Source organism: Lynx canadensis, chromosome B3 (genome assembly GCF_007474595.2).
Source record: "Lynx canadensis isolate LIC74 chromosome B3, mLynCan4.pri.v2, whole genome shotgun sequence".
Lineage (NCBI taxonomy): Eukaryota > Metazoa > Chordata > Mammalia > Carnivora > Felidae > Lynx > Lynx canadensis.
Genome location: NC_044308.2, coordinates 65,703,779 through 65,729,220, shown reverse-complemented (window position 1 = coordinate 65,729,220; position 25,442 = coordinate 65,703,779). Strand labels below are relative to the sequence as shown.

The 25,442-nt window shown below is 39.1% G+C and overlaps 1 protein-coding gene across 9 annotated transcripts in view; it reads right to left on the bottom strand.

The window, feature by feature from the left end:
- MEIS2 (Meis homeobox 2) overlaps positions 1-25,442 on the bottom strand; it is a 207,929-nt gene that overhangs the window by 6,156 nt on the left and 176,331 nt on the right. The gene's annotated exons all lie outside the window — the stretch shown is intronic.

Here is a 25,442-nt window from a genome sequence, read left to right as displayed (position 1 = left end):
AGCCTGTAAAGTTAGGGGTCATTTAGAGGTCAGTGCCAGCTGGGGGCGGCCTTTCCAGTCTAAGCTGGGACACCCAGGGCAGGGATAAGGTAACTGCCAACCATAAACCCAGCCACCTTTCAACCCACTAGAAAGACCGAGCCTCAGGTACACATGGTTGATATTAGGGCCCAAGAAACGTTTTCAAATCAGGTGGTGGCTGAATCACAGGAATGTAAAGGAGAAGCAGTTATTTCGTCTAGAAGCCTGGATCTAATTTTGTTGGAAATCCAAAAATAAGTGCCTACTTCATGTTACTTTAATGTTTAATAATGCCCATCAAATATTCATGTACAAACAGAGTAAGATGATAAGAAATCTCCTTTATTTCTCCAAATTTAATAAAAACAAAACAATTTTCTACCATTTGCGAGTTACCCTTGTCCCTGTGCATTTTTAATGCTGTGCACTGCCCACACATTTGAAGTGATGCACGGGACTCACTGGCCGTGCATCTGGTGGGGGGCATGGAGGGAGGGCATGCCGCCTATAACATAGCTAGCACCTCCTTAAAAATACACCCACTTAGAACATTTCCCAGTATTTCCAGTTTGAAATCTTAAGTGCAAGGGACTTCGTGATTAATGAGTCTGCATGGGGCCACAGGCAGGAACTGAAAACCCATTCTTTGAAATTAGCCAGAAAAATTCTAGTGTGTGTTGGCAGCTCTGTGTTTCTAAGGAGTTGAAGTCCCTTCCTAGGAGGACAGCAGCCCACACTTGTTCGGCCTCCCGTGAGCATTCTAGAGGGAATACAATTAGGCTGAAGAATAACAGCTGCAAGAAAACCAAAGGAGTCTTTTGCATATGGTGTTTGTTTGCAAAACAATGAACTTCTTTATTACTTAAGGAAGTACAGCTCAGTTGTCAAAAATGTTACACCCTCTCAAGGTTTGGGGAAACAAGTGACAGGACTCGGGGAGGTGGAAACAAAAGGAGAGCTGAAACTGCACATGTATTCCCACCTGGAACATAAGTGCTACTGAGGAATATCGGACCAGATCACAAAGCATTCCAGAAGCATCCCTTAAATCAGAAAAAGAACTTAATTATCTACTCTTTCCCCACTGTCTTTACGGGGACCAAGGGGGACCGACCTGCAATTCTCACCCCCAGGAACTCGTTTTATCTGTGCAGCTTAAGACCAACTGAGATGCTCAGGCGAGCCTGGAGAAACCTTTTCTTTCCTCCTTGAAGTTTCTAACGGAGGACACACATGGCAGAGGCTTCACCTCTTTTTATGTGCTACTGATCCTGGTTTTGTTTCTTCCTACAGGCCAACTCTTTAGGTAAAATGAATTGCAATTTTTTCCCTTTTTCATTTTACCCTTTTACTCTTTTATTATTTACATCTGGAGGTTGTTCCCTTATTTATGTCTTTCTCCCCAGTTCCCCCAAACACTCCCTTCCTCACAGAGCTGCAAGGCATCATGGTTCTTAGTTCTCAGCAGGAGAACTCCACACTGTCTTCAAACAAATAATTACGGGGAAGGTTAGAGGTTCACTCAAAGGTCATTTCTTTGGATACTCGTCAGAATGTTTACATTAGTAAAAACGGGGTCCGCTCAAAAGGGTGTTCAATGGGGGACACACAACAATGCAGAACATTAAAAAAGCATTCTGTGTGCTAGCAGGTCTTTATAGAAGCGCTGAACTTGGAGATGCCACTCCGGTATTACATTTTCAACTAGTTACCATGGCATGGACTGGATGTTCACTAGCAGTTCTGGCGATGGCCTTTCTTTGCCCGGTTCTGCTAAACAAATATGCACAGAAGCCTCTGAAGGTTTTCAACTAGATCCTTTTTTACAAAGGGTCATAGAGATTCTGTTTTGTTTTTTTTTTTTTTTCACTTGGGTTCCATTTAGCTTCTCTGAATTTTTGTTCTCAAACAATGTTTTTGATCCATAGCGTTCTATCTTGCCAGGATCATAATTCTACCACATTCTTTCAAATCACACAGAATTTTAAAAACATATGGGCCCCAATTTTTCAGAAATCTCTTAACTTACAACTCCTGCCAATTGTCAACTCCCCTGATCTTGGGATATCTTACAAACACCATAGATGTTGTTATCAAAATTACCAATGAATGAGTTGACTTTAAGAACAATTTAACATGAGAAAAATGCAATTACCCCACTGTACTGATGATCTGCAGGCCACTCTTAGAAAACACATCAATGTACATACAGTGGAGACATTTAACTATAGATTTTAAAAATTCAGACTAGGAGTACTTATTTCTTTAGTATTACTAAGATAAAATTTCCAAATGCAACCTTTCCCTAAATTACATGACAAGAAATTTTTTCCACTTCCTCTGATCTATATTTTAAAATGACCTTATTCAATGCTCAAGTAGTAAACAGAATATCAAGTTTTGATTCTACTTAAAATGTGAAGACTCTAAAATTGAAAATACACTGATCTTCAATCTTTTAAGGTCCAAGCTCCATTCAGATGGAAAAACGCAACTCACTGGTTCAAAGACAAAAGACTTGTCTTAAAAAGGCTCAAAAGGTTTTTTTGGATATTAAATGGGTCTTACAAAATAACATTTTGATGAGTTAAGTGTAAATGAATCAGACACATATGGATTAAGTTATCCTTGAATTTCACACGGGTTTAAAAAATAAGGGGAAAAGAGGGTCTTGGCAAAAACATTTTGGACTTTGCCAAACCCAAAACATTTGAAAAATTGCTGAAGACATCCAACTAACCAAAATGCAGCAAGCTGCACCCAACTTTAATGAAAACCCCCACAAGTTATTTCCAATTCAAAGCCTGTTAAGTTTCTCATCTGTATCTGATATTAAAAATTTTTCTAAAGTTTTAATGTCATCCCAGAATGATTCTGAAGTTGAGGACATGTGATACACTTCTTTATTGGTATAAACAATTTAACCTGAAATTACAAAGTCTTTTAGAAATTAAATAGCTCTTAAAAACATTCTGAGATTTGTAAAACTTGTGTGCAAAATGTGCCATATATGATAAATGCCATAAATAAAATGTGCCAGTAAGCCTAGTGCCTTATCCAGATTTCACTTAGAAAAAATTTTCATTAGCCTCATTGTGACTTTTTTTAAGGGCTACAGATAATTCCATTAGTGACTCCCATAGGGAATGAGTGCCCTAAAGTGCACTAGTTCCATTGATTTGTATTGAACACAAAGTTAGTACCCAGGCTCACACAAAGACTCGGGAGAGTATCTACTAAGACTATCTACTTTCTCGCTAAATTTTACAAAAATAGAAAATGCATTAGTATGTGCGATTCTTAAAAATCATACACTGACTGTTAGCTTAAAAATAACTCAATTATAGAAATAAATTCAATGACTTTCCAAGAATCATGAGGCCCTTTTGAGTCAACTCAGAGATGAGAAAAGAACGTATTAAAAAGAGAAAACGCAAGAGAGCAAAATATCACTGAAATCTCCTCTTGCCGTCTTACTGGAGGAGAGAGCTCCTGGAGACCTCCCCGCCTCCAATCCCCACCTCGGTCCCCACAGAAGAGCCAAACTTTTCAACTTTGCATATTTTTCTGCAACTGAAATTTGACCATCGTGGTTTTCCTTTGAAAGCTTTTTCACTCCAAAGCATATTTCAGATTGATAGAAGTAGGCTTAGGTGTCATTCCTGCTTGTTGATTTCTCTCCTTTTCTTTCTCCCCCTCCCTCCCCTTCTTTTTAAATGACTGATAAATCCCTTCTTTCTGGTTCACTAACTTCATGCCACACCTGGTAACCAACTTCTTTAGGCAGCATTCCTTTTATTAGAAAATGTAGGCCTCTGTGGAGTCACCTGGAAAGCCGCCAGCCCTGAAGGCTCTGAGGAGAAACCAAGGATCCCTGCGCTGAAGCTTTTCCATGGATGGGTCTGGTCAAGGAAGGGGGCTGAACTGTACAGGAGGGATCAGATTATCTTGGAAGAGGTGTTATAAGCAGCTTGGTGACTGGGGACCTGTTGAAAAAGGAAGAAGTTCTGCTTCTCCACTTTACCCAGCCATGGGACTCATCAGTGAGGGTGCTTATTCACAAAGCTTGCTACTGCTTGGTGTCTGATACAATGAAGCCTCAACCTTGACAAATCAGTTATCAAGTTTCTTCACTTTTTTTCTTCACACACACAAAAAGCAAGTTGTTTTTTGTTTTTTTTTTCTGTGCTCTGGTCATGGCTAAGAGTGGGGTTTTCTCAGTAAGATTCACTGAAATGGTTACATTGGTGAATTAAGCAGGCTTAATGTCTTTGAATATGTACTCAGGCACATGAATGATTGAGTCATGGTGTAGCCATGAGTTTTTCACTGATGGCCACACAATGGATCTTTTCTCACGAACAACTGTGAGCAAAGTAAGGTAAATGAATGAAATTCATGGGCCACTCAGAAACACATTCACAGTTCATAATTTCCTCAAGCTACAGATTAATTTAGAATTTGATAGATACTAGACTTGTCTACAACTCTGAAAACGCATGAACTAATTACTCATACATTTATAACATGAACACATGATGCTAATCCGGAATCACAAACATTTTGCAGCTTTAGGAATATGCCTTGAGTAGTGGAACATTCAAGTTGAACACAAAAGGCTCTGGACAAAATTCTAAGTAGCTAATACTTATCTTTTATGACCTTCTAATGTGTTCTTTCAATATTCTTTTACCTCATTCTTCCCTGAAGTTACAGGGCTTACATAGGTTCTTTACTAAAATACCCTACTTTGGGCAAACCCTTCTCAATTATTGTTTCATATTCCAGACTTCTCCATAGAACAAAGTGATAGAGAGGGTAGGCTCATATTCTCTGCCCTTTACTTGCTGTGTGACCTTGGTCAAGTCTACGTAACCTTCCAGGCCTCTGTTTGTTTCCTGTCTATAACAGGGCACTGGTTGAGACCAGATTGTTTTGAGGATTAAGGAAGATATTGTATGTAAAATCCTTGGCACAGTGCCTGACACATAGTAAGAGCTCATTAAATGTTAGCTTACACTCAAAATGCACCTACCCAATGTCCCCTCCTAAAGAGCTCTGTCCTCTCATAGGAAATAATTAAGACTTGGTGGGTGACTATTAAGCAAATCCATGCTGAACTGAAGAGAGGTAATCATGTGTTCTACTCTTACAAGTATCATGTGTCCATGTGCTAGTTCTTTCCCAAGGTCACAGCTAATTTAAATGTATAATGCCCTGGGGGGATTTTAGACACTGTAGTGGGCATCTGCTGGGGAGCTGGGTAGTGGGGCAAGTTATTTTGGAATCACACTCTCTAAAATGGTTCTCCACACCTGCAGGTCTAAGTGTGTTCCATGGACCAGTCACATCAACATCACAATGAGTCTGTTAGAACTGTAGAAACAGAGTAGTCCTCACCCTGGCACTACTGAATACTGAATTACGATTTGAAAAGAGGTCCAGGTGATCTATACACATTTAAGTTTTAGAGGTCCTGCTGGAGATCACATAGCAAATAGATGATTGGGCCTTCTTCCTAAGAACAGAAATTTACAAAGATCAACTTTTAAGCATGAAACTTAGCTATGAAAATGCATGTATTACTCTCTTAAATTATCTCAGAGCTCAATAGTCTTTTAATCCCTTGCCTCGGGCAAACAAAAATTTATAATAATTTTAATTCATTTTATTCCATGCATACTTCCTAAAGGAAAAGTTTGGCCAATAAAATGCTTTTTGTGGAAACTGTTACCTTTCAGTCTCTCTGGGGTGGGCAGAAAGAAGATGGCAGAATTTTCTTTCTTTTCTTTTTTTACATGTATTTCTGTAGTGTTTGAGTTTTAATAAGAAGTATAATTGTTTTTATAATTAAATTTCAAAGGTGACCTGGATAATTTGGCATCTTATCTGATTAAGGTTTATATGGCCAATAGTGGAAACTTTTCAATAAAAGTATTTGGGAAATTTTCTCTACAATAGGGAATTATCTTTTGTTTCCCTTATAATATGGAGCAACAATAAACACTATTCCATAAGTATAATCAGACTTGAGGGCATGTAACAAAACATCCCAGCGGGTTATGATTTTGAAGTAATGTTATTCTTACAGAATGCCATCAGATTATTCATATGTGGCTATTTATCACTGACTATAAAAGTGATCCTTCAAAGCCACTTGAAAGCAAGGGAGGAGAAAACACGCACACTTCCTTAGCTATTCATATCAAGGATCTATCCTCTTAAAGATAAAATACTAAGTCAATAGATATAAGTTGTAATATATTACCTCATCCTGTACATGATTAATGGCAGATGGAAATCAACTAGAAACTGAATTACTTTGGAAATTTTACTACTGACATTAAAATTCCAGATCTGTATGGCGACACACCTTATGGGGCTTCTGAAAACAACTCTTTTGCAGACATAGAACATCTATAACTTTGCTCAACTCTATCAGCATAGAAAGCAGAAGTCATCATTTTCACATTACCAATTACCCAGTACCTGTTCATCTACCTAAACACTACAGCCCGACTGAGCTTTGAAAAGTCAACCAGTCACTTGATATCAGTTACACACATTTAAGCCAATTCTCATTATGTTCCTAGCCATTTACTAATTCACTCTAAGAGGAGAAGATCCCAACAAATCTAGTATCTTTTTAGCTTTCGTGATCACCTTTGATTGAAGTATTAATTCTTTATCCTACTTCTCAGTGGAAACTACCTAAGCATTAACTTGCCAAAAATGCACCAAGCTGTTTAGCAATTATGTATTAGGTATGTTTGAGGAGATCAAGGTGCACTCACATGCCCTCTGCTATGGATATCTCTCTGATTAGCTTGTCATCTGCTCAGAAGAAGATGTAGGCTGATTCTCCCATACAGTCTAGCAGGCCAGCTGTTAGCTGCCTGTCAAGCCCTCAAGTGGACAAGTAGTCCAGGAGCAAAAATGTCACTCCTTTGATCTGGCAAGGAGCAGCTGCTGATTTATAGAGTAGGACTTTGTTCTTCCGTTCTATTTTACTTTCTTTCCTAAGGCAGAACCACAAAATCCAGGAGAAAAAAAAAAAGTGCCGTTCCCAGCAACATCAACAAGCTCTGACAACTGCAACAGGGTTTTTCTTGGCCCTAACAAAGCTCTCAGGCATCTCCTTTGACGCTCACCTTTCCCCCCTCCCACTCCCCCCCCACTGCCATTTTGTGCAATGCGGTAGTTATTGTTTAATTCAGCTTCTGTAAATGGAATGGACTGTGGCCAGCAAGCCTGGGGCATAAACACACCTGTATGAAAGAAGCCTTATTGTAGCAACCATCTACAAGCAAGCTCACATGAACCACACGTTCCTGAGTTCAGAAAGAATGCTCCATTTTTTCCTGACAGCAAATTTTACCCTAAGTGAATTTCTATTTTTGGTGCCACCAACCTGCGATGACCACATTTGAACTGTTTCCTCTCCAATAGCACTGCACTCTTTAAATCAAAGAGAAAAAAGGATTAGATGTTTTTTAAATCTGTGAGCAAACATATCCATCAAAAATGTTTATCCGCTGTCAATAGTATCAATCATTAAGAGCTGAATTGAACATCCAGAAAGGCTTTAGCAAATGTAATATCAAAGATTCCATAATGTTGATTTCATTACCCCTGATTTATACTGACACGGGCTTTCTGAGTAACATATAAGGAAGAAAATCAACAAAATCTACATAAGCCATACACATTGTCTTGCTAAGAATTTTGCATACACTTAATCCTATTCTCAACGGATAAATCTGTCAGGTCAGAGATGTCCTATCACATGAGTAGAACATGAAACAACATGGCCTTGAGATAAACTGTGAGAAGTCATCAGCCATATGGATGCATGTACATGTATATGTGTGTGCATATGTGTATATGTATATGTACATGTACGTGCACACACCTACATATGGCAATAAACTTTGCCAGAGACTAATACCTGGCTAGGTTTTCTGTGCTAGTGCTGAAGAAAGAAAGATACACACACACACACACACACACACACATATTGATATCTGTGTATATATATATATGTATATATCTGTATATCATATATATGTATATATATGTATATATCTGTTTCATATATATATATATATATATATATATATATATATATAAAAGAGTTATCGACTCTAGGATATTTAACCACATAGGTCACATAGGTCAAAGACAGGAATTTTGTGGGTGGTGGAAATGCTGACAACAAAGGAGAAAAAAACAGTTGGTAAAACTCCTTGTGTCTACTTGGGTCATGCCTGCTATGTTCTAGTGTTTGCTCTTTTCTCTACCTTTTTCACTTTCCAGGGAATAGAGATTTTTGTCAGCCTCATTTCTTGTTTTATGCTATGTTGCCCTTTGGTCAGTCAAAAGTTACTAAGCACCCACCTCCTCAATGTTCAGGGAATTGTACTAGTAGGATGCTTTCTCTGGGAGTGTGTGTGTATCCCAGTGAGAGACTGGGTTCTGGAGAGTGGACAATAGTGGGTAGGAAGGGAAAGCAAGGTGTAGGGGAGCAGGGATTACGTAAGGCCTATTTTCATCCTTTTCCCATCCTAAAAAAATTGGAATGAATAATTTTTAAGGTCCATAGTAATCTGTACACGTGCCATGTAAAAATCTTCCTCATTCTATACTTAACAAAACACAAGTTTAATGACACAATACAAGGTCATATATAAGAAATTACATGTAACACATAAATATATAATTATGCGACTCTCTCTCTATTTAAAATTTTCAAAAGGCAGTGCATGCCTTTAAAGAGTTTTACTCTTCACACCCACAGAAACCAACTGAAAATCACAATTTTATAATACCTAATAATTGCAAATTACAAATTTACCACACGGTAAATAGGTGTGAATAGGGTAGGGCCATTTGAAAAGTCAGATGGAAGTTCATTACTGAATTTGTGGAGGAAGAAAGTTGAATCAGATTAAAAGAGCATAGAATACTGGAGAGGCAGGAAATAAGGAAATGGCATGCTTACAAAGACACTAAGGCAGACTAGGGCCCATTTTATGCAAGGGAATTGAATTCAGACTGGCTCCTGGTTTTAGAAAAGCTGACTAGAGTTAACAAACTGGTGGAAGTTCTCTGTCCCACTGTCCCCAATTTTATTGAGGTACAATTGACATATAACATTGTGTAAGCTTAAGATATAATGTGTTGGTTCGATAACCATATATATTGCAAAATGATAGCCACCATTAGCATTAGCGAACACCTCTGTCATGTCATGCAGTTTCCATTTCTTTTTTGTGATGGAGAACACTTAAGATCTACTCTTCTAGCAACATTCAAGTACATTCTATGGTATGGCTAACAATAGTCACCATGCTGTTCAGCAGGTCCCCAGAACTTATTCTTCTTCCAACTGGAAGTCTGTACCCTTTGACCAACACCTCCCCATTTCTCCCCTCTAGTGAAAGTTCTTTCTTTTTTTAATTTTTTTAATGTTTATTTATTTCTGAGACAGAGACAGAGCATGAGTGGGGCAAGGGCAGAGAGAGAGGGAGACACAGAATCCGAAGCAGGCTCCAGGCTCTGAGCTGTCAGCACAGAGCCCGATGCGGGGCTCGAACTCACAAACTGTGAGATCATGACCTGAGCTGAAGTCAGTCGCTCAACTGACTGAGCCACCCAGGCGCCCCTCTAGTGAAAGTTCTTGAGTGATAAATCGAATCCCTGAAGTTCTTGAGTAGTGGGATAACAACAAAAATATGGTGCCTGAGAAGCCATGCTGATGGACAAGGTAGAGGCTGAGAAGGTAGAAAGGTCTGATCCAAGCAGAGAGGGAGATAAAGTGAGCACAGATGAAGGTGATAGAAATGAAAAGCATGAAAAAAAAAAAAAAGAAATGAAAAGCATGAGGGACAGTTGGCTTGGCAAACTGGTGAATTCTGCTTAGATGGTGAAGCAGAAATAGAAGTATGGAAGATGTTCAAGAGCATAAACCTGAGAATCTGTCTTTAGCCTGTTATGGTATACTGTGGATGAAAACTGGAAATGTAGAAGAAATTCCTACTTGTGGTGGTGAGGAGAGGCAAGCTCAATTTTCCAAATGTTACCTTTGAGTGGATAGTGGGACTTTGAGGCTGAGGGGCTAGGCAGGCCACTCAAGACAAAGGACAAAAGAAGAGTAAAAGTTTAGAAAGAAATGACTCTATTCCAGAACCTTCTAATCTCTTCAAAACTCCAAAACTATATGAATACCCCAGAGCTGTGCAAACAAATGTAATAAATTGCCCAGCTGCCTCTAAAAATTCCTTCCTTCTCCTGTATCCTCTGATTTTACAAAGTCCAATCTAGAAATGGCTGGCTAAGTCAACTGTCAGTAAAAACCTCTGTGGCCTGTGGCCATGGCCTTCTTTCTATTAGGCCTACTTTGCTTTTTCTTTTAATGCTGAGGTAATCTGTGTGACTAGATGTAGATGGCAGTGGTGATAACATGCCGGTCACTCTGTGTGCGCAAGCTGTATTCCATTCCATCCTTAACAAGGGTAAGTTTAGTGACAGAATTTACAAGAGTTTTAAAAATTGGATAGAGGAGAATACATACAGGAGACCATGTGTGTTTAAGCAACAGCATAAGACAATCAAGGGTAGGTTTTCTCTAGGTAGTGACAACTAATTTAGAAGAGAATTGATAGGACAAAGTGTTACATTTAAAAGGGACTCCATTAAGTGTGATGGCTTCCAAATTGTGTCCTCCTCTCAAACCATATTTTTCTTTTTAAATGGCCTTTTAAGGTGAAAAATACAGCACTTCACCCAAAATGGTGTGGAAACAAATGGTTCTCTAGGCTCTATTCTTCATCTCGGGCCAAACCACCCCAACACCAGCAATCTAAAGCCACTTGGCATTTTGGAGGGAAGGTGCTATGCATGTGAATGTCCCCGTGGCTCTTTCATTTGTCTGTGGGGCTCCTTTTTCTAAAGCAGCAGGGGAAACTTCAGAAGGCCAGCTTGGCATGCCAGAAGTGTTTGGATGGGCCAGGCCCTTATCCTTCTTTCAATTCTCCTGCTGGTTTAAAAGAAAGGATGTGGCAGAAGGCACATGCAGAAGGTGGCAACATTCTTAGGGCCCTTTATCAATACCACTGCTTTCTTTAAATTGTAGCTTGGTCTCTTGTTTCAGAGGCTGAGATTTTAGCACTTTTAAAGGGAACCAAAAGTGAGAAATCTCCTAGGTGTTAAGCTTTGGAGTGGCTTCAACCCAAAATATGATAAAATGAGATTAAAACACAGAAAGTCAAGTAATATTAAGAAAGATCCAACAAACAAAAATATCATAAATAGGCAGATAGGTTTCAGTCTTTCTGTTTAAACCAAATGCTAGTTAACCAGTTCATATCGGCATCTAGTACAGGTGCCAAAGGAATAAAAAAAAATCAAAGATCTAAAATATTTTTAAGTCATTTAAAAGAAACTCTGATTCTAACAGCTTTGTACTTAACAATAACCCCTGAAAATTATTAAAACACATCCCGCTGTGTCAAGAAGCAAAAAAAAATCTATTTATGAACGGTATGACTTAAGGTCCTCGTATTTACGATAATCAAACATCAAAGACCAAATTCCAAATAAAGTTTCCCAACTGCTTTTCTTAATAACAAGTTAAATATCTTTTCCTTTGACTTGACAGCCAGGTAGCACTCTCTATCTTCTTCCAGCGATGTTATATGCGGTCTTTCCAATGCGACGGTATTATTACCCACAAAATTTTTAGCATCATCCCGTAATCATAAAAGACATAAAATATATCTTTATAAACCACAAGAGACATAGCAAACCAGCAGTTATGCCACATCTGTTTTAGTCCTTAAATATTTTAGCTTTAGAGGGTTAGTTAGTGGATTTCTCCCCCATTTGCAGAGAAATAAAGACATCAACCTTTGATTCTGACATTCCACAGCAAGCTATAATCTCCAATAGACAAAGAAGCAAACACATTGTACTGCAATTTGAAAGAATTTTAGAGCATATTTATGTTTCACATCTATCAGAATCTCCTAAAGTGGTTTAATTTAACTATTAGAAATAAAAATGATGGCATTTGAATAATCTCCATTTTAACAGTAAAGATAAAGTGACATCATTTTGTATCCAAAACTAATTTAATTTAGAAATCGGTTTAAGTGCCACAGATTCTTACTTTGGAGTCAGGTAATGTACAAATAAACAAAAAGGCAATTAATAAATATAAAGTGGGGTGCCTGGCTGGCACAGTCAGAAGAACATGCGACTCTTGATCTCGGGGTGGTGAGTTGGAGCTCCATGTTAAGTATAGAGATTATTTAAATAAATAAGCTTTAGAAAAATAAGCATAAAGTTAATATTTCCAACTAACTAGGAACACACTATCCATTCTGTCTGGGCTGGCCTTTTTTCCCCCATGGTCATCTGGTCAACACAGCTTTCAAAATTCCCTTCAGAGAATATCTCCGTGAAGTAACTTTCCTGATTCCACAGTCTGGAATTCTACAGCACTTCCTCAGTCAGCCGCACCTAGCTAATATGCCCATCACAGCATTTATTCAATACCACCATCACAATTTACTTGTCTAGCTTCCCACCAGATAGCCTGAGAGAGAAGGAACATCTTAATTCTATATTATTGAGACACTATCAAGAATATAGTACATCCTCAATAAAATGTTTGAACAGATAACTGATGGAATGTATGAAAATAGGGTTCCTCCACCTTGGAAATGATGTAGAATTGAGAATATAAGAAAGAGCTTGTAGGGATTTTCTTGTCCTCACTTTAAAAATGGTATAGCTGAAATCACTGATGAAATTATTTTTCCTAGAATGGGGAAGAGATATGATGGGAAATAACTCTGGCTTCCTGGTTCTGGTCTGGTTATCTGTGCATTCAGAAACAACTAAAGATCTAGACTAGAGGCATTAGTTAAAAAAAAAAATTTTTTTTTAATGTTTATTTATTCTTGAGAGAGAGACAGAGACAGAGCGTGAGTGGGGGAGGGTCAGAGAGAGAGGGAGACACAGAATCTGAAGCAAGCTCCAGGCTCTGAGCTGTCAGCACAGAGCCTGACACGGGGCTCGAACTCATAAACTGTGAGATCATGACCTGAGCTGAAGTCGGACGCTTAACTGACTGAGCCACCCAGGTGCCCCAAGAGGCATTAGTTTAAAGGTGTGAATCCATCCAGGTATTAGAGATGCCAGTCAAATCTTCCATGGAAGAGAAGGACTCGACTTGGCAGAAAATGAGCATCAGACTTTTCTAGGCTGGGGAACAGATGATATATTGGAACATGATAAGTCTGGTTATCTTGAGAAGAAAGAATAAGCTGAGAGTAACGGGAACTGAGGGCAATGGACTTTTGTGACATGTGCGTGTGTGTTGGGACAGAGGACTAGTGAGTAGGAAATGAAGGAGAAAGATTTGTGAGATTTAGAAAGGGAGGGAGAATAGAAAACTTTCTGAAAATATCTATTTTTTCATTATATTTTTCTAACGAAGTTTTTCCCAAATTGTGCTCTGAGAGTTACAGTGTCAATAGATGTTTCTCTAAAATGGAAGCGGTCCTGGCAAATAAGCGTAGGCAACAATACTGAGTGCAACGAAGTGAACGCAAAGTGTTGCTGCTCGGATTGTGCCACAGCCTTTCATACGCTTAAGTATAAACCCCGGAGAAGGAATGATGCTACCTATCAATTTCTAACTTTAGTCATTAAGATTTTAGGGGCACAAACATTCCAAGGTTTTGAAAAATTGAAGCAAGATTCTGGTTTTTACATGAAATTGTATTTTTAAACGATTCATCGACAATTGATCAAACAATTCATCAAATATCCTATTAAAGGCTTTCCATGGCCCTATTTTCCCACATCAGATTCTAGAGATGGAGAACCATTTGTAGGGTTCTTCTTTTATATCTTAACTGTTCACAATCCCACTTCCAAAATTATAAAACCTGACTACTCCATAGAACTTTGAGCCCCAAAATGTTGACAATGGGGTTTAGAGATGGGGCTGGAAAACGTTCTCTAGACCTTTTCTATCTCCTTAGATGATAATTTTAGGCTGAAATGTTTTCTATAACCCTCCCTGTTTCCTATTTTCCTCATTCGATGACATGAAAACAATTATTGTTTAGCATTTGGCTATATATGCCTAAAATCTCTGCTTCAGAATGATTCTTAGAAACTGAAGACTAATCTCAAACGTAAGATAGTTTTCTTTTCCGCAACACCGTCTGCATCTTCCATTCATCAGAAGTGTGACTGGACTGTGGCCATCTGATGTCAACAGGAAGTGTTGGAGATTTACATATATGAAGGGTGGGAGATGGGGAGGAGAGAAACAGACAAGGTGGTTGGGGCAGGATGCTAAGGGGGTAGAAGAAATGCGAAGGAGAAGGAGACAGCAAAAAAGGAAGTGCTGCTTTCGATAAAAGTACATGGACAGACATCAAATGCTCCTCCCTCCCCTGCCCCCACCAATTCCATGTTCTTGTTTACAGAGCGTACAAGTACAAAATCAGCTTTTACTTATAACTGTGTTAAAAACCACCTGCCTGCCCTCTGAACCTTGCTGTCCCGGGATGAGGTCAGCCCGGCGGAGGGCTCCAGTTCTATAAGCAATCCTGTCATTCAGGCTAACAGCAGTGATTCACTCACAGGAGGCAAAAATGACTCAATTGTTGGGCTTTATTGACTCCAGGGAGCACAGCTACTCTATCATTACCATGGAGTGCAAACACCCTGAGCTCTGTTTTGGTCCACTTAAAATTACTATTTGCTGTGAAGGATTGGCAAAGCAATTCTTAAAATGATGGGGGTGGAAGTCAGGCAAGCGCCATTATGGGCTTTTCCTTCCGTTTAAGCAGAAGTAAGCAGTAGAGGACTTGTTCGGAGCCTGACCTACTTATTTAACCTTTTGTTCACTTCGCTGTATTAACATATATTAACTGGCTATATAAGCCCTAGGGGGGATAACTACCTCATGACCAAATTATGCTTCCATTTTCATGGGTAACCTCTCCTTGGGTGGAAATTAAACCCCAATATAAATACATTTTAGGTCCATACAGAATTGAGGAGGGATGCCAAAAAACAAACGCTGAACAACAGTCCCACAAAGACCACAGCAACCATGGCGTGGTCGGGAAAATTACACACTAGAGGAACTATTTGAAAAACCAAATAAATTTAATTAAATAAGTTACAGAATTATTTTCCCCGTCTCTTATCTACTCCCCTTGGTTAATATCCACGACATACTGATGTTGCATAATTGCGCTTATGGAATGCTGCAGCTCAGAGCCATAATGAGCTGCCTTTGCACAAAGGCAGCGAAAGTGGTTTCCCTACAGAGTTATCTTCTCAATTATTTATACTTGCAACACTTTCACATAATGGCAGTTTTAAAATCAAACAAACAAAGCAAACTGTACAATAAAGGAAGGAGACAAGAAGGTGCAGGGACCTTTTCCTTTCTTTTTTTTGAACACCAGAAGGGATAGGCAAGCCACATAAAGTCAACTGAATTTGGTTGCTCGAAGAGTCTCAGGGGCCTTGCGACCAGACAGCATCAAAGCATCTGAGATTGCCACCTTGGTGAGGGATTAGACCAGCTCTACATACCTGCCTTGCTTTTAATCTGTCATATCCAAATATATAAAGGAATGCAAACTTTATTTTTTTTTCTTTTGTAAGTTTGTCTTTGAAAACTCCTAACAGTTAGACTTGACCCCCAATTCTACTCCTGGGGGAAAAAAAAGGTGCCAAGTGTCAAAATGATGTCCCTGTAAACAGAAAATGGCCCCCAGGCTGGCGGGGGTGGGTGGGGGGCTTGCCAGTTTTTATGATGTTTGTTTCCACTGTCCACACCTCAAAAACTCATACATAGAAGCGGAAAAGCTATTTTGCAGTTATATTACATACGGATATAGAGAATAAGGGGTATATTTAAATATTAAGGCAAAATTTAATGTTATTTCGAACATTGAATTTTGGAATCTCTTTGAAATGACCTGTTTACATTAAGCTTTGACTTACTTTGTTCTCAGCATCTAGTTCAATAGACTGGTCAGAGTACGTGCTCAATAAAAATGTTAGCTAGGTTATTTTTCCAAGCTAATCCATAGATGTGGCTGAGGAGCTTATATTTTAAGAAATTAAAAGTGAACTTTTGACCAGGCACATATTTTGGATCTGCATAAAATCTATATTTCGTTTAAGACTCTCCATTAAACAAGCATAGGTTCCAGCCTTCAGGAGGTATTTAGCATCTTGAAGAGTTATTCCTCATCAGATAATGGCCACTCATATATCTGTGACCGAAGATATTCATTAACAGCGCCAGTGAAACACAGATTTAATATCACCTATTAGCCATTTCCAAATAACAAAATGTAAGGCAACTATTTCCTTAAAGTCCTGCAGGGAAAGATTATAAAGATGATGCAAAAGCATAATAATTGTAAAAACCTCAGAATTTGTCTCTTGCAATATGCCTACATGCACATACACTGAGTTTATACACACAGACTCATTTTTCATAAATGTACCTTGTGACTTTAAATGTCTCCTGACTTGACACTTGACCTTAAGGAGATTTTTTTTCTTTTCAAGCACAGTGAAAGATCAGAAGGAAGTACACACACATACACACACACACACACACACACACACACACACACACACACCATACTGAAAGGAAATCAGACCATGATCCATTACCCAACTGAGGACAGGCTATGGATGGGGTTGTCAAAGGGAAGCAGTTGGGAGTGAGTTGGGATCCACCACATTCTTTTGCTTCGCCCCAGGAATCAAATGAACTGGATAGTGCATTGTGGCCATGGGCTGCTTCTTAGCCATGGAGAGCTAGGGTTGAGCCATATTTTGTTGGCAACTCCTTTCTTCTAGCTACTCTCACCTCCAAGGTCAATGCACTTGGTGTAGTGACAGGAGCTGAGGGATTGTAACCCAATTCTACTTACCAATCTAAAACTATACCCCACTAAAAAAAATAATAATAAATACAACTACATCCACTACTTGGCCTCCCAACAGCACTAGCCACCTTTAATACTGAAAACGATCTTTCCAAATGTGTGCATGTGTGATAAAGGGTGATACAAGGAAAATGCAGATGATGATAAGAAAACTCTCATGCCAGATTAAAAACACATCCTTGCTATAGGCAAATATAAGCCTGAGTGAACTTTGATGTACTGCAAATCTATCTTATGACATGCATAACGTATCTTTCAAAGACACTGATGCAATGACTAGTATGTAATTAATCCTTATGTGAGAGATTAGTAAAATGTTGAGGTCTAGAAGAGAATTGGGTAGTTTTTGTACTTTGGAATACCCGCAAGTTCGGGAGGGAAAACTCAAGATTCTGTGAATGGGCTTCAGTTCATTTGAAAAGCGCTCCTCTGGCAGTCAAAACTGATTTAAATGTCAGTAGATTATGGGTGGAAGTGAGTTGGTTTGGAGAGTAAAACCAAAAGCTGGCTGGGGTTGAGAGGGTGGGACTCTCATTCCTGTGAGGCTCCCACTGATGCGAACAGAAATTGCTATCAGTGGCTTGAGGGCAGTAATATTATAGGGCCCTCAATTCCCAAATGTGACAGATTCATAAGAAACCTTAACCTCTATTTTTTGCAGCTTTCCTCAACCACAGCAACAGACTCTCTTTTAGTAGACCAGCCAATTAACCAAGCATTTAAAAAACCCACAAATCTATAGCAGTAGCTTCACAAGACAAAAAAAAAAAAAAAAAAAAGAAAGAAAGAAAAAAAGATGTGTGAAGTAAACACTTAATCATTGTAAGCTATCTGATCCAGGATATTCAAGGGCCAAACAGGCTATGGTTGAAAAAATTAATTTTAAAAAATCAGAAGAAATGACATTTTTCTCTCTCTTCCTCTAAGCATCCCATATAGTTGCTTTTACATTTTAGTTCAGAGACCTGTCCTTCAGTTTACCTTTGACTAGTGGCAAATCTGATAAGGGTTGGCACAAATAGGTTGAGCCTGGTTTACAATTTGTTTTGCAACTTCCCTTCCCAGATAAACATAATCCAAGTACAACTTCAAAAAAAAAAAAAAAGTTGTGTTTACTTGTCCTGTGCCTACAGATTTTTTTCTTCTAAATGTTCCCTCAGGATGCTGGCTTGCAACCTAGAAAAGGCTTGGATTTCAGCTTCAGTCTCCAAGGTATTCTACTGTTCAGCTGGGCCGTGTGCTAGGAGGGAAGCTCTCTACCTTGCTGATTTAATTAACAGGATTCTTTTCATTATTATGGGGATTTAGTTTCTTCTTGCCTTTCAGTGTTTGGGAAACAGTGATTTATGTTTTATATTTTGAAGGAAAATTTATTGTTGTTTGACAGCTGGGGCTCGGTAAATTCCCAGCATCTAAGGGACCCCAGGGAGGCATCACAGTGGCCCTGCCCTGCCCACCTGAATACTGTCATGGGGGCCCCCCCCTCCAGAAGTGAGAAGAGCCATCGGCTGTTCAGTGCCCATCCCACTCCTCCTCCCTCTGATAATTATACCAGCAGGGGTTGGCCCATTCCCATTTATGGGATTATTAGTATTAGTAGGTTGATCAGTAACTGTGAATCACTGATTCACTGAAGTGAAGCAAACAGTCCATGAATCTTTGGATTGGATTTAATCTCTTAACTAAATGGAACTCATTGAATTAAGTGGTAGACTGTGCTATGCTTATTATGATGACCATGGCTAGTCCCAAAATCAGGACAAATGTTCTAAGTCTGAGTATGCCTATGGGGGCAATGCAAATACATCTCCAGTTAGTGCTGTGGAAAATCTGGCATAGATGGTCATCACTACTCTATTGGATTACTACTCTTCTAGGCCACCTAGTCCATCAAATTCTGACTTGGAAAAAGAGTAAAACAGTGAAAACTCTAGAAGACTCAGAGCTAATTCATATTTTAGGTGAAAAACTTCAGGTGCCAGTTAATGCCCATAATTTGACTATAACCCAAATCTCCTTTTCTAAGAAGACTTCACAATTCACCTTCACTCAATTATAATGCACATTTATTGAGCCAGGCAATCAATAGTGCATGCATGTATCCCCCTTTTTTTCTTTTAAATGTTTTATCTATTTTTAAGAGAGAGAGAGAGAGCCTGAGTAGGGAAGGGGCAGAGGGGGTAGGGAGACAGAAGATCTGAAGTGGGCTCTGCACTGAGAGCAATGAACCTAATGTGGGGCTCGAACTCACAAACTGTTAGATCATGACCTGAGCCCAAGTTGGATGCTCAACCTACTGAGCCACCCAGGTGCCATCATGCATGTATCCTCTTATTTAATTCTCTCAAAAACCTTAGGAAGTAATAGTATCAACATTCCTATCTTATTGTTGGGGAAACTTAGATTTAACAAACTTTGATAATATGCCTAAGGTCACAATGTTAGTAAGTGGCCAAAGTGAAACTGAGATCCAGGTCTTTCCGACTTACTGTGTTCTACATGAATATATTAGGTTGCCTTTCCAGCATGTATATACTGACAGTGAAAAAAAGGAGTTCGAGGCTGAACGGTGTTCCCCCAAATTTATATGTTGAATTGCCAATCCCCAGTACTTCAGAAGGTAACCACATTTGGAGATAGTCTTTAAAGGAGTTAAAATGAAGCCATTGTGTCTGTGTGTGGGGGGGGGATCCCTAGTCCAATATGATTGTGGTCCTTCTTAGAAAGGAAGAGGCACCCAGGGAGGCAGGCACACAGAGGAATAACCATGTGAGGACATGCAGAGAAGGGCAGCCATAAGTAAGCCTAGGAGGCAGACATCTGAAGAAACCAAACCTGCCAACACCTTGGTTTTGGACTGCCAGGCCCCAAAACCGTGGAAGTGAATTTCTGTTGCTTAAGTCGCCCAATATGTGGGATTTTTGTTATGGCGGCCCCAGCGAACTCACATAGGAGGTGTCATGGAAATGGGTTGGAAGAAAAGCAGAAACCAAACCTGTTATTTGGAAAGATGGTCACTTCTTCTCCATAATCAATGGACGTACCCTACTGTTGGTGGTGTTGGCTCCTGTCAACCTTGCATACACACCATGACTAGCCCTTATTTTCCATTAAAAAGCAAGTGGAAGTTGTAGAATGGCAAATGGGATGGCTCAGGCAATGGCGACAGTGATGAGAAGAAAGCCATTTTATGTGTGAGAAAGGCAGTGCTACTCAGGGAAGGGAAAAGGTAGAAGGCTGGTAAAATGAGTGGAGAGAGTTTTGGACTTATTGGGAGGAACTGTCTGTCACACACACACACACACACACACACACACACACACACACAATTTGGGGCTAGGAAATGAGGAATAGCCAGGGTCATTCTTACTGTCTTCTCTGGAGGGGCCTGCAGCTGAAACATCTCCTGGGAACTAGGGAGCATCTTGATTACAATCTGATCACAAGCTTGCTTAGTACTAACAGACTCTTTTTCTGATATCTCCCAGTCAGGCAGGAAAAAGACAGCCAGGATTTAGACCCGACACATTAAAATGGAACCTTGGAAATTACTTGATTTCTAGACCAGGACTTTCCACTCACCTAAATTAATAAACTAATAGGTTCTAAGGAATAATAAAGGAAAAATATAGAATGTGCATTTAATTTTACAGTGGTTAGCATTTTCAAAAATCTTTAAAATCTAGGGAAATGAGTATGGGAATATGGCCCAACTGGTGAAGACAAAACAAAGTAAGTTACCACTCTGAAAATGATTCCACAGGTCCAAGGTAATTTTCTCATTTATCAGTTCTGCAGGGTTATTCGAGACTTGTACTTTAGAAATTTGAATTCCCTTTGTTTATTCAGCCTGTCTGTCAGGATCCCCAAACTCAGGGCCTAACTCCGTCCTAAAACTTCAGGCTTCTCAAATTTTCCTGCAAAGAAAATCCTCAACAGATCTTTATCGTCGACCACACTCTAAGGAAACATCTGGGCAAAATGTCGGCCACCAACTCATCACCATATGGAATATAAATTTTAAAAAGTTTTGGGTCAGTAAGAGAGTAAGAGAACACTTGAAGAGAACTATCACAATGGTGAGAAGTTCATGCCATACACATAACTGGGATTTCTTTACACACAGGGCCAAGGTTCAGAACAGAAGCGTCTCCTTGCTTGTCTCATCTCTATGCCACCTGTAATGAATCCCGTTCCCATTATGTATATAGTATAGTCTCCCTTCAAACAGTCTGCTGGATCTCCTAGTTTAACTCCTTCCTTTTAGTAGTACTCTTTGATTATTTGTAGAAATTCTAGAAGACACAATTGTTAATCCCCTTGAACAAATATTTACTCAGTGTCTGCTCCCTGTTGGCATTGTACTGAAGGCCTTATGAGGAGGCACACAAAAGAGGAACTTGTAGCAGAGGCCACATTTGGCAAGTGAAAAAGGTACTCGATATGAGATTAATTTCGTGCCCTATGGATCTCCTAGTTTAATTGAAGAAACAAGACACATACCTATCCACCAATCTGTTAGGTTTTATGTCATGATAGAAACAGTACAACTTAATGGAAACACTGTGGGCTTTAGAAACTTGGGTTTAAACCCTAGCTATATCACTTTCTGTGTGGTTTTGGATAAGTTCTTTAACCTTTCTGTGTCTTGTTATCCTCAAGTATAAAATGAGAATAAATTGTATGACCTACTTCAAAAAGAGTTGCCCTGAGGATGAAACGTGAAGGCCAGTTTGTATTGGAAAGGCATCAGAACATCATCTGAGAATTAAAAGGAAAAATGTTCAAATCATTCTAAAATAAATTCCCAATGTTTATAATCCTCCAAACACTGCAAAGCATACACAGATGAAGAAGATTCAGTCTTGCTCTCAGAAAGCTTGACATTTAACAGTGAAGAGATGACCATGCTACAGGATGAAAGAGTCTCAATGGCAGGACAGTGGGTCATGGGTGTGTGGAGAGGATGGACACAATGTGGGTGAGACAGGGAAGAGGACAGGAGGCTTTGGGCTCCTCCTTGAAGGATTCTGACAAGTGGAGATGGGAAGGATAGAAGGGGGCAGAACACACCAGGTAGAGGTAACTACTAAGCAAGTCACAGAGAGAGCAAATACTTCTACCTCATATGCTCAGTATCAAACAAAGGTATTAGACTCAAGTTGGAGACAAATTTAAATCTTAACTCTCTGACCTGATTCAATATTTCTCATTTGTAGAATGGAGATAACACACACTTCATAAATTTATTGTAAAGATTAAGTATAACCACATAGTTGACATATTTAAAATACAATCAACTTTTAATTTATTTTTTTAAAAGTTCATTTTCTTAGTAGTCTCTACCACCAACATGGGGCTCCAACTCACAACCCCAGGATCAAGAATCACATACCTCTTCTAACTGAGCCAGCCCCATTATTTTTTAAATCTTAGAAAGAATAATTAGAAAAACTTCCAATGTTACCAAAAGAAGTCTAATTATCTTCTAGGTTATGTGTACAGTAGCCCAATCATACTACTTATTTCTATTATCACTTAAACACTGGAGGATGAGAGTCAAAATTTGTGTTATTAAATTGCACGTACTTATTACTTTATGTAGAATCAACCACCATTAGAATGTCAGTGGAACAAAGTAAATGACAGGGGAGATAACTTGAATTTTCAACTATTTTGTTAGGTCTTAACTTTCAGGGCATTTTATTTGTCTCCCCACACTGGCATGGATAAGCATAAATGTAATAGGTGGACCTTTGTTCAGAGTTCACAAATTATTCTTTTAAATATTTAGGTATATAAGAAAAACATACTTATTCTATTCATGGTTCCTTGAAGTCAAGGACAATGGAAGCCAAAATATCTAGTGTTTGGAGCATGGGTATTAATGCTGAAATAAAAAGAAGAAGTGGGAGCTGAAGATTAGAGTTCCAGGCACTCAGCAATCCATACCTTTCTTCTACATCCACCTCTCTTAATTCTCAAAAGTCTTAGAAGGTGAGGGTGAAAATGGTTTAGAACCCCTATGGCTGACTACTAAAAGTAAATCAGCTGAAGCTCCGTTAACGGGAGCACATGTGAGATGGTGGCTCTAAATGGGGAGCAGAAATGTAAAAAGACCTCCATGCTGACTTTTGGCAGATGAGGCTCTCTTATTCATCATTCTCACCAAGTGAAGAAAGTAGAAATATCATTCTGACCTAGTATTTATAAGGGATACATTCTCAGAAACTCCTGTGTTCTGATGGTAAAATAATACAGAAATTACATGGCAATCAAGTCCTTCATTAAAAAAAAAAAAAAAAAAAAGGAAGTTCTGCAGAAGTCACGTGGAATCATATTGTTCTACATCTTTTACCTACAATGGAACTGACCAATCCAACACACACAGGTGGACATTCGGAATTAACCTACCCTCAGGGCTGGAGTGCAGCATAGAATCCTGTCTTCTATTGGTAAAAGCATGCTTCAAAGAAAAGTCAGGGGGAAAAAAACAAAAACAAAAAACCCTCTGGTTCAGTTTCAACTCTGAAAAACCAAATAAATTTAGCAAATTTTCTATTCATTAATCAAAAATGGTCTATAAAGTTCTCCAGGATGCAGCCCTTGTAGAATGAATTTTTAATGCTACATTTGCCCTAGTGACAGGTATCACCAAGGAAAGATATCCTGCAATGCCTGTGAAATATGGAGGATTGACGTAAAGGACTCTATGTAGCTCCATGGAGTGTCTCGATCACAGGGCCAAAAGAAGGAGCATGGAAAATAAAAAGAGAAAGGATCAGTTCCGATAGAACATGAGGTGTAAACATACGTTCCGCTCAAGAGATAGTCACTTGGCTTGTTTTAGAAGTCATTAACTATACCCCAGATTCAGTCTTCCTAATACTGTATGCTGTTTTATGTGGTTTGAATCATTTCAAGGAACTGATCTTCATATCATTTTCAAAGGAAAAAAACAAGGCTCTTAGTCTCTTCCTTTAACTTATGGAGTTCAAAGTTGCTTGCCACTGTCTTTGTCTTTCTACTCTTGACCCGCAGTGGGAAAGAATTTGCTTCACCCAAAGCGTGCCCCTGCCTTTTAGGTTGTTCCCATGGTTCCTATTTCAGCACCACTTAGCAATAACTCCATACCTAAAACAGTGTGAAGACTGATATATCAGTGACCTCCTAGCATGGCTGAAAAAAATGAAATTTGAGTGTTCCTGCCAAGCAGAATACATTCAGATAGTCAGCACTAAAACAGTAAGAAACAAAGACTCAACTACTGATCAGAAAGCGGAGGGAAAAGCAGCTATAGAGAGAAACCAAAGAAAGCAAAATGGGAATTAAAACTTGATTTAGTTTGTCCTTAAGAGTGAGGGCTTAGTTGTGGGAAATCTCACCCTCAAAGGTCAGGAATGGAGAGAGACTCTCAGAATATCCAAAGAGGCCCATGGTCACTGATGTGGACTAATATGGAAATGAATCTGCTTAAATAATGTTTTGGCTGAGAAATATCATTTTCTTTGGGCAAAGCTGCCTCCATTATCTTAAAGAATTAAGCTGAGCTCTTCCCACAGGAAAATGAAGCATATGGAAACGAATCTGAAGTAGTAGAAGGAAGACCCTTGGGTGCAGAGCAGATACCGAAGGTCTGGCCCTGGTCTGACACTCAGGAGTTCTGCAACAGTGAACAAGCCACCAAACCTTGAAGAGCCTGCATTTCCTCACTTACAGAGGGAATAATAACTTAAACCTCATTTACCTCACACGTGAGAATCAAATGAGACAGCATATACAAAAGTGACCTGAAAACTGTAAAGGGCTCTAAAATGTCAGGCAGTGTGGTAAAGGGGTATTTCACCAAAGAAAGCCTTTTTTTTTTTTTTTTTTTTTTACCTTATTGTGCATTGTAACCCCTGTTATCCCTTTTTATTCTTTTGGATGTCTAGTTTTACTGGAGTATAAAGGGCAGAAACAGTGGCACCTGGTTGGCTCTGTCGGTTAAGCGTCTGACTTCGGCTCAGGTCATGATCTCAAAGTTCCTGAGTTCAAGCCCCGCATCAGGCTCTGTCCTTTGTTCGGAGCCTGGAGCCTGTTTCGGATTCTTTGTCTCCCTCTCTCTCTCTCTGCCCCTCCCCTGCTCACGCTCTGTCTGTCTCTCTCACACAAATAAGTAAACATTAAAAAAAATTAAAAACATAAATGAAAGGGCAGAAACAAACACTATAAACCTAAAGGAAGTATAGTTTAATTTTGTTTTCTCTCATTATCAATCTGTATAAAATTGTGTAAGTCTCTTTGGGAAACTCAATTTTTCTCATCTTCGTAATGGATATAAGTTTCTAGGTAATGTTGCATATTATTTAGAAGAAAATCTCCTGAAATATAAGCCTTCCTCTATGAAATCTGAAATTATTAAAGTCCTCTAGA